Source organism: Tursiops truncatus, chromosome 18 (assembly GCF_011762595.2).
Source record: "Tursiops truncatus isolate mTurTru1 chromosome 18, mTurTru1.mat.Y, whole genome shotgun sequence".
NCBI lineage: Eukaryota > Metazoa > Chordata > Mammalia > Artiodactyla > Delphinidae > Tursiops > Tursiops truncatus.
In genome coordinates this window covers 22,539,990-22,557,499 of record NC_047051.1, presented here as the reverse complement: position 1 = coordinate 22,557,499, position 17,510 = coordinate 22,539,990, and the positions used below count along the sequence as shown (strand labels likewise).

General features: G+C 41.7%; 1 protein-coding gene across 18 annotated transcripts in view; it reads left to right on the top strand.

Annotated features, from left to right (window-relative positions):
- Nucleotides 1-11,620, top strand: part of LACC1 (laccase domain containing 1) — a 61,277-nt gene extending 49,657 nt beyond the window's left edge. For 12 of the 18 annotated variants that reach the window (XM_019936506.3, XM_073795237.1, XM_073795233.1 and 9 more), the window contains one exon: nucleotides 11,098-11,620. The gene's annotated coding sequence lies outside the window, so the exon portion shown is untranslated. The remainder of the gene's footprint in view (nucleotides 1-11,097) is intronic. The other 6 variants (XM_073795242.1, XM_073795241.1, XM_073795240.1 and 3 more) reach the window with 1 other exon arrangement.
- Nucleotides 11,621-17,510: the final 5,890 nt, after the last annotated feature.

The window sequence follows — 17,510 nt, the reverse complement described above, 5'->3', positions numbered from 1 at the left end:
ACATTAAAGTGCATGAATCTTAGGCATATAGTTGGTTGAATTTTTATCTGTGAACGTACTCATGACCCACAAACCATATCAAGATACAGAATATTTCCAGTATTTCAAAGAGCTTCTTTGTGCTCCTTTCCAGTCAATACCTCTGTCCTCAGAGGTAATCACTCTGATTTTTATTATTAAAAATAGTGCTACTATGAACATTGGGGTGCATGTATCTTTTCAAATTAGAATTTTTGTCTTTTCTGGGTATATGCCCAGGAGTGGAATTGCTGGATTATATGGTAACTCTGTTTTTAGTTTTTTAAGGAACCTTCATATTGTTCTCCATAGTGGCTGCACGAATTTACATTCCCACCAACAGTGTGGAAGGGTTCCTTTTTCTCCACATCCTCTCCAGCATTTACTATTTGTAGACTTTTTGACGATAGCCATTCTGACTGGTGTGAGTTGATACCTCATTGTAGTTTTGATTTGCATTTCTCTAATAATTAGCAGTGTTGAGCATCTTTTTGTGTTGGCCATCTGTGTGTCTTCTTTGGAGAAATGTTTAGATCTTGTGCCCATTTTTTGAGTGGGTTGTTTGTTTTATTGATATTGAGTTGTATGAGCTCCTTTTCTTCATTTGTTTAGTTCTATATACTGTTTACTGTCATTGATTCATTCTTGAACTGTGCCAGAAATACAAATCTCTTTAAATATATTCAATTACAACAGGTAACTATCACATCATTTTTTTCTTTTTCTTTTTTTTAAAGACATCTCTCTATTCCCCTTCTAGTCCGGACTGGCTGATCTCTAGGCCTGCCACACCAATTTTGCCAAGGAATTTTCAATCATTACCATTTTAGAGATTCCCTTTGCCTCTCTCCTATTTTGGATCCATTGTTTCCTAGATCCTGTGTCTTCTGCTTTCTTGCTTTCCTCATTGTTTTGATGGAGCACACCTTGTAACTTCCTAGGAAACAGTTCATAGGAGATACATTTTTTGAGAACTTGTAATCTTTTTTTTTTTTTTTTGCGGTACGCGGGCCTCTCACCATTGTGGCCTCTCCCGTTGCGGAGCACAGGCTCCGGACGCGCAGGCTCAGCGGCCATGGCTCACGGGCCCAACTGCTCTGCGGCATGTGGGATCTTCCCGGACCGGGGCACGAACCCGCGTCCCCTGCATCGGCAGGCGGACTCTCAACCACTGCGCCACCAGGGAAGCCCCGAGAACTTGTAATCTTTATTCCAGTTTTATAATTGATCAATCATTTGGTATCTTATTACCATGAAAAGCATTTCCCTCAGGATTTTGAAAGCACTGCTCCAGCATCTTCTAGGTTCTGATATTTCACTTTATGTTATTTTGCAGTAGTTGGAACAACATGATGTAATCAGTGTTAGTTTGATTCCTGATCTTTGTATGTTTTTCGCTCCCCGGAAGGTTTTAGGATTTCCTATTTGTCCTTCGGCTCCTGAAATCTCCTCACTATAGGAATTGATGTGGATCTTTGCTCAAGTATTGTGCTGGGCGTCCTGTGGGTCTTTCCATTTGGAAGCTATTTTTTTTTTTTTTTTTTTTAGTTCTGACACATTTTCAAGTTATTTCTTTAATAACTTCTCCCTGTTTTATCTTTTTCCTCTCTTTCTGAATATTCCATTAAAAGGATGATGGACCTCCAGGTTGATTCTCTAATTTTCTTATCATCCTTCCTATTTTCTATCTCATGAACAGATATGTCATACTTTGTACTTGATTTACTAAACTTCATCTTTGATCCCTTCTATTAAAATGTTCATTTTTGCTCTTTTCCTAATTCCCAAGAATTTGTTTTTGTTCAATAAATATTGCTTTTTTACAGACTCCTCTTATCTATTTTATTTTTATGAGGATTAGTTACAGTTTTTTTTTTTTTTTTTTGGAAGTTTTCTTCTGTTTCATTCAATGCCTCTCTTCTCTCTTTTGTTTTGGTCTGTGTCTTTCATATTGTAGGTCTTTCTCAGATTTACTGTTATTATTGGCTGTGTGTTCATTATTATTATTAATGAAAAAGGTTGCTTCTAAGGTCTGAATGAGTAGGGGGCCTTGCTGAGTAGTGGGCTTCACTCTAAGGTAATCTGGCTGAGTGTCTTCTTAGAGGAACCCCAACTGTCAAGATCTGCAGATCTTTCTACTGAGTCAGTCTCCCTAGATATGAATCTTCCAATTTCACACCTGGGGGTTATGAGTTCTTGCAGCATTCTGGGACTGAGTGGGAGAAAGTGCTGTGATGGGGGTGAGGAGGGTTCACCTTTCAGAAATTTCACATTTGGCCTGTTTTCCCTGTATTTAGTAGAGCTCTCTAGCGAGGTGAGGCTATAGCTCATCAGTGAGCAAACCTTTTGTTTCCTTTTACGGTGGGGGAAGAGGCGGTCTGAGGAGGCTGAGGAGGGAGATCTATGAGGTTAATTTTTTCTTATACAGATTTTCAACTAAGCTTCTGGTTTTCAGCCTCACCTGAACACCCCACCTTCAGAGGTAATTGATACCCCAACTACTGAGGCTTTCGGTGGTTTTGTCACATGCACCTGCTTATTTCTGGAGTTACCTTGAGGCTTCTCCAGCTCAAACCACTTCCAGGCTTCCTCTAGTTTCCTAAATTAGTAACTACTCATCCATAAGACTTTCAGCTTTCAAACTTTTATTGTCATTTGTTTTCCTGTTCTCTTTATACTTGTGGATTTATGTTTTATTGCCTTTACTGCCTCCTTAGTGAGGTTTCTGGAGGGAAAAGAGTAAACATTTGTGTTCAATCTACATTTTAACTGAAAGCTGGTTAGTCAATATGTAAGAATTTAAAGTCAGTTCTGGATGTCTCTGAAACATAAGTAAGTATTGCTACTTTTTCACCATTGTTCTAACAGCAGACTGATAAATAAAAGTGCCCATACTCGGTATGTCCCTTGGGGAATGTTGTAGAATGAAATGGGAACAAAGAAATGGATCATTGCCAAGGAGACATTTTGGGACTGACTTTTCTGGTCATATTTAGGATCAAATCCCCATAAAAAGGTGGCAACATTATAATGTAAAACTGCTGTTCTGGATCTGTTGGCTTGATTATTACAGGAAAAGAACAAGAGAAATAACAGAATATAATAATTATCAAACATGTGGTATATTTTTAGGAATGATTATTTTACTCATTTGATGCAAAGACTAGAAACCTAATTTAAGATTCCAGTGGAACGTTCAGATTTTATTTACCAGAAATCCTCCAAGTATGTGAGCATATTTTAAATACATTCTACTTATGCTTTTTAGTCTTCATGGAATTATTTCTATATTTTACAGATAAATGTCCCTTGTGTTACAACCAGTCATAGGTGGTGATTCCGGTTATTCAAAAAAATACACAACTGTTAAGAAACCTGACACCAATTTGTGATAGTGGTTTCTTTCTTCCATTTTGCTTTGTGCAGCTGGAAAATTAGGCTACTTTTCTTTTTTTTAAAGAATGAAATAAACTCTAGCAATTGAGGGAGTTTAGTGACATGTTCCTCATGCCATCATTAGTGACTTCCAGAGCCTGATCTTGGATAACTACTTTATTAGCCTCCAACACTATGAACAAAGATTTATTTAGCATCAATAGTTGATAGTTTGCCACTGCCAGATTTAGATGCTGCTATAATATTACATGGCCAAGAAAAGTACGAGATAGGAAGAAAATATGGGAAAGTATGTTTGAGCCTAGCAAAGTAATAGGGTAGATAGAAAACTCCTCTAAAGAGACTTCAGAAATTTTGAGCTTTTCAGCCTATCCAATTACATGGAGCATTTAAAGGTGAGGAATGTGGAGAGAAGCTGAATGGAAATTACTCCAGACATGTGAGGCTGTATGCAGGAGTTGGGAGTGAGAGAAAAAAATGAAGGGAGTGAAGATTAAGTAGAGGAAGGAGACACGTAAAGTGTGCTGAGTTGGGTGGGGAAGAGCCTAGACACCGAGAGTGTCCTGCGCGTTATGTATGAACTGTGAGCTTTTTAGTGAATGGCAGCGGACACTGTAGCAGAAAAACTGACAAAGTGCTTAGAATTTAGAGTCTGGAGCTGATGTAATACTTAGAAAGCTGTGACGCATGTGATCCAATCCCTAAGCCGTGTCACTTTACAAAAGTACAGTAGAAACAGGCAATCCAAGCTTTAATATAGTTCTCAAAAATATCTGAGGAAGCGCAAGTATGTGACCCACAACATATTTTACTAAAGTCTTTTCTAACCTGCAGTCCCCAATTCCCAGACGGTTATGTGTGCAGGGCTATTGACTCATCTGTCTTTATTGAGCAAATTGCCTAATAAATGAGAATAGCATCTGGTTTCCAATATTATTAGCAGGTTTTTGAGAAAGGCATTGGTATAAATATTGTTCAAATAGCTTCTGGATTACAGAAGGCTTTCTGCTGGCTATCCTTTTCTTTGCATCAAACCAAGTTTAAGGGGAAAATGAGCCACCTATGTGTCTTGACCTTCCCACAAATAGTCAGAATTCCATTGGTTGCCACAGCATAGCCTGTGTCTTTGTGATAGAAGCTTTACTGGAGTGATAACCGTTGTTACTGAGAGAACCATGACGCTCCAAGTCCTTCTCCTTGAGTTATTATCTGCCCAGGAAGGATGCTGAGTGGAGGATTTAAAGAAAAAACAATGCTTTTTTGAATGATCCACAAATCCCTGTTGTGTATGCCCATGTGAACGCCAATCCAATGGAAGAAATTTACCATGTTGCCCTTTTTAGCAATAAGAGCCTTTGTAAAGTGTTAACTGAATGATTAAAATCTGTACTAAAAGTGTATGATTAGAAAAATTCCTCTAAAAATCAGTACATCTGAAACAAACCAATTGACTTAGTAATTCAGCCTAAGGAAATTTTATCTTGATAAGTTAAAATTGTGAGAAAAGTTCAAATTTGTTTATCACAATACACTAAAGGGCAGATCCATTTCATTTTTATATTAAAGAATATTTTCCCAAACCCAGTCCATTAAGTCATGTATAATTAAAACATAAAATATGGCTGAAAAGTCTACAACAAAAATTATCCTTTGTTTTTTCACCCTTGAGAAATCCTAGAGTAGATTTGTAACTCTTTATAAAATCAAATCAGAAGAATAAATAGTCAGTGAGCACATATGATGGGTCAGGCTTTGCCTTAAATCCTATGGGAGAAACAAAGAAAGTTCCTGTCTTCTAAAAATCTGGTAGAAGAATATCGTTAAGAACTGAAAGTTTAAATAACATCATAATATATAAGTAATACTTTAAGACAACAATGGAATAGCACATACAAGGCTAACTGTGAATACAAGTCAGATGTTAAAATTCCTCTGGGAATCAGTAGTTCAGCTCTTTGGCTAAAGAATAGAGTTTCTAAAATGGTAGAGGAGACAAGCCCAGAAAGTAAAATTGTGTTAAAATTATGGGCCTTAGATGCCATGCTAAGATTTTAGAACTTGATTTTGTAGGGAAACCACTGAAAGATTTTAATTCTAAACTTAAATGGAGAAGTGACAAAATCAGAGCAGCACGTTGGAGCAGTGACTCTTTCAGCCGTGTGCAGATGGGACAGAGAAACTTCAGACACCAAGATGACTTAGAAGGTACTGCCATTGGGACTTCCCTTGTGGTCCAGTCGTTAAGACTCTGCGCTCCCAATGCAGGGGGCCCGGGTCCAATCTCTGGTCAGGGAACTAGATCCTGCATGCCGCAACTAAGACCCTTTGCAGAAGGAAGGAAGGAAGGAAGGGAGGGAGGCAGAGAGGGAGGAAGGAAGGAACTGCCATTTCCCAGGTTGCTTAGGTCCCTCTGTGGAAATGGGATGGACCTGCCACCACCACAAGTTTAGTTCAGGGTCTAGACTGATGATGCCACACACACACTATGAGAGCCTGAGCAGCTTTATTACTCACATGAGACTTTTTTTTTTTTTTGGCGGTACGCGGGCCTCTCACCGCTGTGGCCTCTCCCATTGCGGAGCACAGGCTCTGGACGCGCAGACCCAGCGGCCACGGCTCACAGGCCCAGCCGCTCTGCGGCACGTGGGATCCTCCCGGACCAGGGCACGAACCCGCGTCCCCTGCATCGGCAGGCGGACTCCCAACCACTGCGCCACCAGGGAAGCCCCTCCCAACCACTGCGCCACCAGGGAAGCCCCATAATGAGACTTTTAAAGGAGAGCAGGACAAACTTCCAAGCAGGTCCAAAGGCTTGGGGGATCCGGAAAGGGTGACTGGGTTGGCTTTTTACGGTGGTTAGAGTGTAGGGATGGAGTGAGTGTCCCCTCACATGTGCTAAGGCTTGTGTAACCTGAATTTCCTGCTGGTACCAAAGGAGGGAGCACCCAGGCTTCTTATCGTCTGGCTGCGGGGCAGCAGGAGAAGAGGAACGATGTGGCTGGAAAGTTGTCAGCAGACATGAAAAACGGAGTCCGATTCTTTGTAACACACATATAGGGTGGAAAGAGTGATACAGTGTCAAGTGAGGGTGCTCTGTCAATATTACACATGAGCTATAAGTCTCCACCTGATAGAAACTGCACTGTGGGAGGGCAGGTCTCTGAAAGAATGGATTTCCACGTGCATGTGGTTATATGACATTCAATTTACAGGCCTATCGAGGGCCTTTGGAATGTCAAAGAGGAGGTCTCTAGGGCTTTGAAATAAATATCCCAGGAACTCTTGACCTTTTGTTCATTGCATTTCTTTTTTTTAAAAAAAAAAATCTAATATATTGCTTATGTTTGGAGAAAGATTTTTTGAAAGATGCAAAGCTGAATGGGATTGTTTGCATCTGAGATCAGTCGTAGATTCTGTTGTTCAATAAATCAGTCTGGTTTGGTTTGAGCACCAGTTCCATGCTGTCAATCTATATGGACAGGAATAACTATCTAGAAAACTTGTTTTAAACGTCTATTTCTGCTCTCAACCCCAGGGATTCTGGATGAGAGGTTTTCCGTGGATCTCAGGAATGAGCCTCATGACAAGTGTTGCTGATACAGGGGTTTACAGGCCTCGAGTCACACAACCACTAAGTGGTAAAGCCAGGTTTCAAACCTAATTTTGTCTAAATCAAACTTGTGTTATAAACCATAACACTCTGTTTACTGTCAGGAGCCCGGGTCTAGCTTTGCAGTCTCACCTGAGTGATGACGGTGGGGGGTGTCCCGTGGCACTCAGAGCAGGGGGAATATTAGGCAGTTGCCTGCTTAGTTTTCTCATAAATTGACAGTAGAATAATAGGTGTTGGTTTGGTGTCCTAAGGGTCTCTGTCTCCCAGGGTAGAACCTTCCTCGTTGACTGGCACATCAGCCCTTTCGTGAACTTCTGGAAGACTTGAATTTTGTAGGTTGCTGCCCTGTAAGCACAGGTTGTCTGGTTTAGAAGAGCACTTTTTGGACCACTTTCAAGAGTCTGAGAGGAACTAGGGTGGCTACAGGACAGTGAGTGAGGGAAAGGGTGATGGGATTTGGGGCTAAGAAGGTATACAGGGCACAGATCAGACAGAGTTTGGAGGTCATGGTCAGAAATTTGGTTTTCAGTCTAAGTATGGTGAGGAACGCATGGAATGTTTCACACAGGGGATTTAGTTCTCTGATTTTATGTCTTAAAAAATAGCCTTCTGGTTGCGATGTAGAGAATGGATGAGAGGGAACAAGAGTTGAAGTGGGAAGATGGGTAAGGAGGTTGTTTTACCTTTTTGAAAAATTTTTATTTATTTAATTAATTTATTTTTGGCTCCGTTGGGTCTTCATTGCTGAGCACAGGCTTTCTCTAGTTGTGGTGCGCAGGCTCTAGGCACACGGGCTTCAGTAGTTGTGGCTCTAGAGCGCAGGCTCAGTAGTTGTGGCTCACAGGCTTAGTTGCTCTGAGGCATGTGGGATCTTCCCGGACCAGGGCTCAAACTCGTGTCCCTTGCGTTGGCAGGCGGATTCTTTTTTTTTTTTTTTTTTGCTGTATGCGGGCCTCTCACTGCTGTGGCCTCCCCCATTGTGGAGCACAGGCTCCGGACTCACAGGCTCAGTGGCCATGGCTCACGGGCCCAGCCGCTCCGCGGCATGTGGGATCCTCCCAGACCGGGGCACGAACCCGTGTCCCCTGCATCGGCAGGTGGACTCAACCACTGCACCACCAGGGAAGCCCGGCAGGTGGATTCTTAACCACTGTGCAACCAGGGAAGCCCACCCTCTGACTAATTTAAGTGTGGAAAAGTTCCTCATGAAGGAAAAGCCAATAAAGAAAGAAAACTGATAGTTCTAGGATTAATGCGGCAGGAGCAGAGTAGAACTCAGATAGAAATTTTTAGAGGCTCCCCCACCTCCTCCCCAAAGTAATTTTGGAGAAAAGGTAAGAGGGAGAGAGAATCAGAACTTGAACATTTCAGATTTCATTTTTTTTTCCTTTTTGTCCTTCTAAAATCCACCCCCGCCCCCCAAATATTTTTCTCCTCAACTTTAGCAGTGTTGACTCTGAAAGCCTACGTGTAAGGCAGGTGTCTAAGATGATGATAATCTCTGTAGGAAATTACATATGTAAATATTCTTTCCTTGGAGAATTGAAGAAAAATAGGTTTCTTGATGGTGGATAAGAACCCAGCTCTGGAGTCATTCTCCATCACACAAATTACTCTTGTAGTAGCTTGAAGGTGGTACACTTGGTGTCACAAGACAAGTATCTCCTTGTGCAAGAAACATGACTCAAACTGCCATGAGACCAGAACAGAGTGGTGGTTTCATAGATGCTGTGCTGTTTCCACACATACTACATAGAACTCCTTTGATAGCAAGCTATAGAAACCCAGCTTGAATTACCTTAATGAAACAGGGTATTTATTGTAAGCGCAGAAACATGTCTCCTGGAAACCAAGGTCAGAAAGATGGCTGGGCTTCTGGAACAACTGGATTAGGCTCCTGAAAACCTTGATTCCTCACATTCTTTTTGTTTTTTAACAGTTTTATCTACCTGACAGGAAGATAGCTGCTGAAAGCCCTCAGCACTTTAGCCACTTAGACAAAGAGAGAGAATGTGATGCTCTCAGTCCCAAGCCTAAAACTCCTGAAAAAAGAGCTTGTTGGCTCTGCTTGAGTTAGGGTCTCACCCCTGTGAATGAGTGTCAGAGGAGGGTAACACTGGGCTCACAGAGTGGACTCTACAGCATCCATGGAGGTGGACAGGAGGGAACAGCTCTTCGAGGAGAGTTGAAGAAACACGTTTTCTTCAGAGGTCTCCAACGATAGATAGAAAGGTACTAGGTAAAAAGCCCCATACGTATCCACTGCACAAGAAAGTCTGTGTATGTGAATGTTGATGGAACTAGTTCTCTTAATTAAATTAATGACCGACCTAAACTAGCAAAAAGCAGAACACTCAATCCAAAGAGATATCTAAACATCACGAAAATAGAATGAATAACAAATAAAGGCTGGCATTGTATTTTTCTGTGAACTGTCATCTGGGAAAGCCATTTCAGAGAAGGACTGACCTCTTTGCCTTCTCTAATTAAATGGTATCTTAATCTCCACAAGCTGGATTTTCCTACAATGAGGTAAATACTTGTTTACAAAGTGTTTATAAAGTTTATGAGGGCAAAGTCCCTCTTAACCTCTCCCCGATCTTCCCAATCTGATGGGTGAAGACATTTACCTCTGTTAACATATAAATATATGGATAATCTACATAAATAAATCATGGACATTTTTACATTTCAATAAACATAAATCCTACGTTTTTAAAAAATAATTTACCTTGAAATAATTTCAAACTTAAAGAATACCATATCCCCCCATCCAGATTCCCCTTTATTAGCATTTTACCACATTTATTCCTTCATTTTCTGTCTTTATATAGATATAGAGCTAGATATACCCATCATTATTAGTTTTTTTCTGAGTCATATGAGGGAAAATTGCAAACATGATGCTCTGTCATATTTAGATCCTTCAGTGTATATTTTTCTACGTCATGTCCCCAAACAAGGACACTTTCCTACCTTTCACCATACAAATTTTCCAGTCAGGAAATTAGCACTGACACAACTGATGACACTACTCCCCAAAGCACAATCCACAGACGCCTTTCACATCTCCACAGTGGTCCCCAAAATGTCTCCCTTTCTCATTCAGGACCCAATCCAGAATCATGAGTCGCAGTTAGTTGTCATATCTCTTTAATTTCTTTTATTTAGAGTAGTTCCTCATTCTTTCCCTGTCTTCCATGGCCTTGGCATTTTAAATTCTGTATCTGTATTTCATTCTATATTCATTCTGTATAATGTCCTTCAACCTGTGTCTGTGCAATGATTCCTCAGGTTCAAACAAGAATGTCCATGCATTCTTGACAGCAAAACTCCCAGAAATGCTATTTATGCTCTTCTCAGGGCACCACACAGGAGAAAATATGATGTTGACCCATCCCATCATGGGGATGTAAACCTTGATCACCCTCCCACCCATGTTAAGAATCACTTCTATAGGGGCCGGGATGGCTGATGCAAGTGTGCTGCTAACTTCATTTTTGTTGTGCTGTGGAGGCGTGGGAAGAGGGACAAGGACTCTTCATTTAGATTTTAATGTTGAACAGACCTTCTGGAAGAATCTAAACAGCAGGAACTCAAGATAAGGGCTTCAAGAAACACAGAGAATGGTCACAAGAGTGTCAAAAACTTACAAAACTAGAATTATCCTGTACGTTTAACAACTGCTCATAGAATTATAGAACAAACTAAAATTTTAGAGCTGGAAGAGACGGTCATAAACATTTAAAACAGATCTCTAGCCCATCAATTGTTATGAATTACTGACTGATTTTGTTAATGGGCTTCTTCAATGCTCCTCTCACCTCTTTTTCCTGGTACTGCCAGTGGGGAAGTTCCCAGTGAACCGCTGCTTTAGAGACTGGGAGGGTACAGAGATGCACCTGCCTCCTTTGGCCAGGCCTGAAGGGAAGGGTAGATCCAAAAGATAAAAACACTGGGGACACAAGGACAGTCCATCCCCATTCTTAAGGTCATTTATTCAGGGTTTTTTTTTTTTTTTTTTTTTGTGGTACGCGGGCCTCTCACTGTTGTGGCCTCTCCCGTTGCAGAGCATAGGCTCCGGACGCGCAGGCTCAGCAGCCATGGCTCACGGGCCCAGCCACTCCGCGGCATGTGGGATCTTCCTGGACCGGGGAACGAACCCACGTCCCCTACACCGGCAGGCGGACTCTCAACCACTGCACCACCAGGGAAGCCCTATTCATGTTTTTTATCGTTTGTTTCATTCCAAAAATTATTTAAGATTCTACCTGAAAACATATATACAATGCTACAGGGTAACTGAAGGAAACTAAAATAAAACCAGAGACAAAATTAACACACAAAATCCTTGAAATACATTGCCTGAAGAGGTTCCAGATTTGGTTCTGAGCTTCCTAGCTGCCAAACAAAATGAAACATGATTGATTACAATGTTTAGAGTGTCTAAAAATGAAAAATCCCTTTTTTTCAGAGATGCACAGCTCTTCCTGATATTGAGAACTGAGAGAAACATCTCCTGTGATTGATTTCCCAAGGAGAACGACATCCTCAACAATAATTTCTGTGATAAATAAAATGGCAAGTGTAGAATGACTTCTTCTTCTTACCTCCCTGGATGCAGGTCAAAGAGGCCCAATGCCAAAGCATAGCTAGTGTACAAGGGACCAAAGCAATGAAATCAAAAGCAATATTTTTCTTCCTTAGCTCTTTTAGATTCAAGAGGAAGGAGTGGATTCCTATAGCCTTATGGTAATCTTCCATGAATGACATTTCTTAAAACTAAGCTTTTTATTTAAAAAAAAGTTCCACAGAGAACTTCACAGTATATTGTCTATTTACCTAACCTCCAGGTTACTGACAAAGGGAAGTGCCCTACATATATTTTAAGAATAAACTGAGAGAAAGGCAGGTTTGACATCTCCTTATGACATTTTATGAATAATATGGGGTCTAACCAGGGGCCAGCCCCAGCTTCACACAGGGGTTGGGTAGAGGATGTACCCTTAGGCAGGGCCAACATCTCCTTATGACATTTTATGAATAATATGGGGTCTAACCAGGGGCCAGCCCCAGCTTCACACAGGGGTTGGGTAGAGGATGTACCCTTAGGCAGGGCCAACATCTCCTTATGACATTTTATGAATAATATGGGGTCTAACCAGGGGCCAGCCCCAGCTTCACACAGGGGTTGGGTAGAGGATGTACCCTTAGGCAGGGCCAAGATCTTCCCCAGAAAGTAATTAATTGTTTAACTTGAACACACAGACAACTCAGGCCTAGAAGCATTATGGGTTAATACATGTTCACAAAATTTTCACTGGAAAATATTGCCATTAAGTGACATGCATCACCTAAAGTGTCCATTAAAAAAAAAACCCACCTCAAAGACATAGTTTAATTTAAAGAACTAATGTAAAATACTATTTAATACAAACTAATTAAAATTTAGAATCTCTGAGCTCAGAATGATAGGATTCTGGAATGGTCGATGTTCATTTGTTCTTTCTGGTTATAGAAAGCTGTTCAGGAACAGCTGTCCAGTTTATGACACCAAACTATGTCATCAATTTCCAGCTATGATGGAATACCTGTGTTCCTGCTGGAAAACAAAGAGCCATTAAAAAAAAAAAGTCTTGCTGCAGCCCTGCCAAAGCAGTCAGGACCTAAGGACCTAAGAAAAGGGAACAGCAGAGAGGCGTTTTCTGATTCTTGTTCTAGAGCAAGACATGAGACTCTGGGCAGAGAACTGCTACAAGGCAGATGATTAACCAGCTAAAAACATTAACTCTTATAAAGAGATAATTAAGTGAAGAAAAAGTAAAACAGAGGCATATAAAAGTCACTAATTATATATATGATATAATTATATACCAATGTCCAGCCACTGGAGCAACATGTATGCCCAACTAGGGGGCAGGGAAATCAATCTCCCCTTCCCACAAGTGACCCCCAAGGGACTGTGCCCTCTGCACCCCAAAGTACACAGTACCTGGATCAGGGGTGGGTGAGAGGCTCACCCCCCCGCCCAGAGTCACCTGCCTAACACACTGTGGTACAGCCAGCCCAGGATGCCACCCTGGAGTGCACATCCTGTCCCAAGATGGTGTGGAGCACATCAGTTCTACTTTACTTCTTCTGGTGGGAAGGGGCAGGAAGGGGAGGCTGGGCATGTCCTGAGGCAGCAGGGAATGAGAGGGTGGGTGGTTGAGAGCCTGTGTGAGGGAGGGCAGTTGAGATGGGCCCTCCTGTGGGCCAAGTCTCCAAGCCATTAGTACATGCTCCACTGGCTCACTTCTTTTAAAAACATAAGTCAAAGATAAAATTAAGAATTTCAAGACAACACCATTAACCCCAAGCACAAGACCCTTGTGAGCATGAGGCTCTGTAACTGCACTGGTGGCATCCTTGGGAAGCAGGCCTTGGTTGGAAATGTTTTCTTCAAGGTTATGGAGCCTGGTCATCATGTTACTTGAGTCCTCTTCCTGTGCTAAGTTCTTTCCTGCTTCAGCCTTTGGTTTTCGATGTTTTGTGCGTCGTTTTAAAACACATCGTTCTTTTTCTTGCTAGTAATTAGTTTTACCAATTCCCCATGTCTGAAACCTTCTGATAGAAAAATAATAGAATAGAAAAGTAGAAAAAGTTGAATGAATGTACTGCTAATTTTCAGGGATAGTGCGTCAATATTCTTAATTTAAATAAAAAAATACGTCTTAATGGATTTTAACGGGGTTGGGTTAAATTTTGTCTCTGTGATTCCCCATTCTTTATTTTGATCATCAAAGTCACTATTTAATTCTCCGAGGGACCTCTTCTAACGTACTAGTTTTCATGGTTTAAGTGGAAAATTAGAATATCACACTGGTTTGCAAATCTGGGTCTGATGAATGAGAATATTGTAAATGGAAACTCTACTTGGAAAAATACATTTCAAACTCCCAAAGAGGTAGATATGATTTTTTTTGTTGGTTGTTTTTATTTTGTCTTCAAGATTTCTGATAAAGAGTGAAGCCCAAAGCCAGATAATCATACTAAAAATACTTTGGGCTAAGATTGACTAATGCCCGTAAAGCCCCTCTTCTAGAAACTTGTATGAGATTCTCACAGGGGCAACCAAGACAGGATCTTGAAATTATAACTTCTCATGGCACAGCTGACACTCTTTGTTTCCTGGCTCCAAAGAAAAGTATAATCTTAACATGTATCCAATACCTCTTAAAATACACTCTGACTCATCTCTCAAACTCCAGGCCCTATATTCCTGCTGTAAATTTGATATTTAAATACACATTGAAGCCTCAGGGGATGTGAGCTTGGTTAGCAGGGAGCCCTATTTATAATCTGCAAAGTCCATTTGTTTTTCTTATCTTTCTTAGATTTCTGGCTCAGTCAACAAAGCTGAGCTGGAAACTTTAGTCAAGAACTCAGCAGCTTAGGCAATGTAATGAGGAAAAGAGGCCTTCAAGGAGGGAAGGTTATAGAATGCAAGTCCCTGCGCCCCACACAAAGTGAGGCCAAACAATTACAAAACACCAGTTTGGAGCAGAGAAAGGTTTATTGCAGGGCCGTTTCAGGAGATGCGTGGCTCACGTCTTAAAAACCCTGAACTTCCCAAAAGCTTTCAAGCAAAGCCCTTTTATTGGAAAGGTGAGGGACGGGCGTGGTTAGTTGTTGCACACTTCTTGGTATTAGATCCTTTGTTCTTGAGGTCAGGTCATGGTCAGGTCATGATGTTCCTGTAAACCTCCACCAAAACAGATGTTATTCTCAGTTCTGACAAGAAAGGGCAAGGTCCCAAGGCTCAACTTTAGCCCTCCAAGGTCCAGGACCTGGCCGAGAGGATGGGGTCCCTTCGCGGGCTGGTAACCCTGCCCAGGAGCGCTCGTCCAGCACCCAGTCTGGGCCCTCCCGCCAGTGTCCAGGCCCAGAAGAGGAGGCAGATCTCAGCTGGCGGCACCCTCAGGGCCAGGCCCCCAGGCCCTGCCCAGCCGACGTCACTGAGGGAGCCAGGCACCCAGGACCCGGCCGGTCCTCAGGCTTTTCATTTAAACTGGAGAGAACCATTTGTATAGGATCAATAGGAATACACGTTGTAGCAAATCAGGTTAATTCCCAGCTCGCGACTGCTGCCCTTCTTTGACAATAGCCCCAACCATACAGGTGGACCTGAAGTAATGACGTGCAATGTCCCTGCAACTTAGCCCTGCCCTCCGGCCACCTCCGAGGGGTAGACAATTGATCCAAGCTGGACCAATTTTTGAGACTTGGGCAGAAAGACTGAAGCTTGTTGAAGCTGTTACCTTAATGGCAGTGTCCGCATACTGCAGCTGCTGAGGCCTCCATGGACCACGACCCACGGAGACAGACCCCGCCATTAAGTCACGGAGGTGGGGATGGGGGAGACGTTTGCTGCTGCTTCAAGGCCTGGGCCCGGACAGTGGGCGGCTGTGGCGAAGGCTCTGGAGCTCTGCGGGACACAGCGCTGTCTATCCCGGGGCTCCCTAGCTCACCCGAGGCCAGAGGGCCTGGAGGGCCCTGGGGAGAAGGCCACGATGCATCTCTCACCACACTCTCTGCCGCAGGGACCACTGGGAGCCGACTGTTGGCGGAGCAGAACCTCTAACCACTGCACTCAGGATCTCGTCCTAATGGTCTCGCGCGAATGGCTTCACTCAGGGTCTCCCGCTGACAACCGTGCACCCACCCCGCCCCTATTACAGGAATGGACACTTTGAGGGCCAGCAAGACCGGCCATGAAGCGTGGACAGCTGGACAGGGCAGTTAGAAGTCATTCTCTAATGCCCCCTGACTTCTCTTGCTCAGACCTCCAAAGAATACTTTGTTTTACCTGTCTAGCGCATGGGAGGGGTGGCAATAAATGAAATACTGTGGTATTGGGAGGTCGTGGTGACAGGACGAGAACGGGAGTTTCCAGAAGCTTGGCTGGGATGCCGCGATTCAGTGTTACGCTGGAGAAGGTTGTACTGGCTTAAGAGACTTGACCGTTAAATATTCTGGTAGCTTGAAAATGGCCACGGGAATTGGTATATACTATAAATCAAAGTCCCCCCACCCAACCATCCACTGGCCCAGGATTTGGTTTACCAATACTGCAGTGTCTGATTTTAAGCGTATACTATTTTCTAGAAATGTTCTCTGGCTCCCTCTGATTGCCTGTGCCTCTTCCTTTGTGGCGTTCTGAGACCCTTTTCTCCATTTATCTCCGTTATTTATGCACCTGCTTCTATTCCTGGCCGTATAGGCCATAACGTCTAGCACATAATAGATGCTTAACAAATGTCTCTTGTATCAGTGGACCCATGAAATGCATATTTTCAGACTCACATTAAAACTAAGAAAAGATAGATCTTTACTAGCAGCATTTTTTTCATTCCTTTTTTTCATATAGGTAACATTTAGTGAGCTCCTATCATGTAACAATGTACCAGGTCCTGAGGATTTACCACAGAGTACAGCGTGTTTCTTTTCTTCAAGAAGCTCAGTTTTTTGAGGAAGACATATATAAATAACCACACTACACTTACATCTATGTATTGATAATAAAATAAGAACAGTCACGTTCAATTTTAAGAATGAGTGTGTTAGAGTATGAGTGTGTTTTTATAAGAAGTGTGCTAAGAATCACTTTTAACAACATGAAACTTGAAACATTATAAGTATCCATCAGTAAGGGACTGGTTAATTAAATTATGAACTGCCAGGAAAATGGAACGGTATGCAGCCACTAGAATCAGGTACAGTTATGGATGCTGACATGGAAAGAATCTCAAAGATGTATTTTTCAAAGGAAAGAACAGCACAGTGAAAAGTTGCATGTATATAATGACCCTTTTTTTTTTACTAAAAGGATATATACATAAATATATTTGCATGTAAGAATGCTATTATATGCATGCAAAAAATTTTTAAAGGAAATACAAGGTGGTTATCTTTAGAAGAGATCGTAGAGAGGTATATTTTTTTTCCTTTTTAGTTTTAATATTTACATATTTCAATTCTCTATTATAAATTTCAGTGGAGACTATGAGACTGTTTAGTTTTCTTCTTCGTACTTTTATATAATAAATAACTCTAAATGTTCTTTAGAAAACAGTGAGGGACGCCATTAGTATGTTTAAGTTTTATATAACCATTTGGTAATACTTATCAAAAATTTAGAAGTGCCTACCTTTCATTCCAGTGTTTTTACTGCCAGGTATGTATCCTACCAAACAAGAGCACAGAGGTAGATGTACAAGGATGTTTGGCCCATCACCTAAATGGGTGAAAATCAGGAGTGAAATACCCATGAAAAAGAGACAGGTTGAATGAATTATTACAGTGCATCCAAGCAATAGCATATCAGGTAGTGGTTAAAATAGATAAAGTCTTGAAAAAAATGCTCCTGGTTGCAAAACAGTGTATTACACCCTCATTATAACAGTGAAAATATTATATTCATATAGATAATAGAGTCACATCC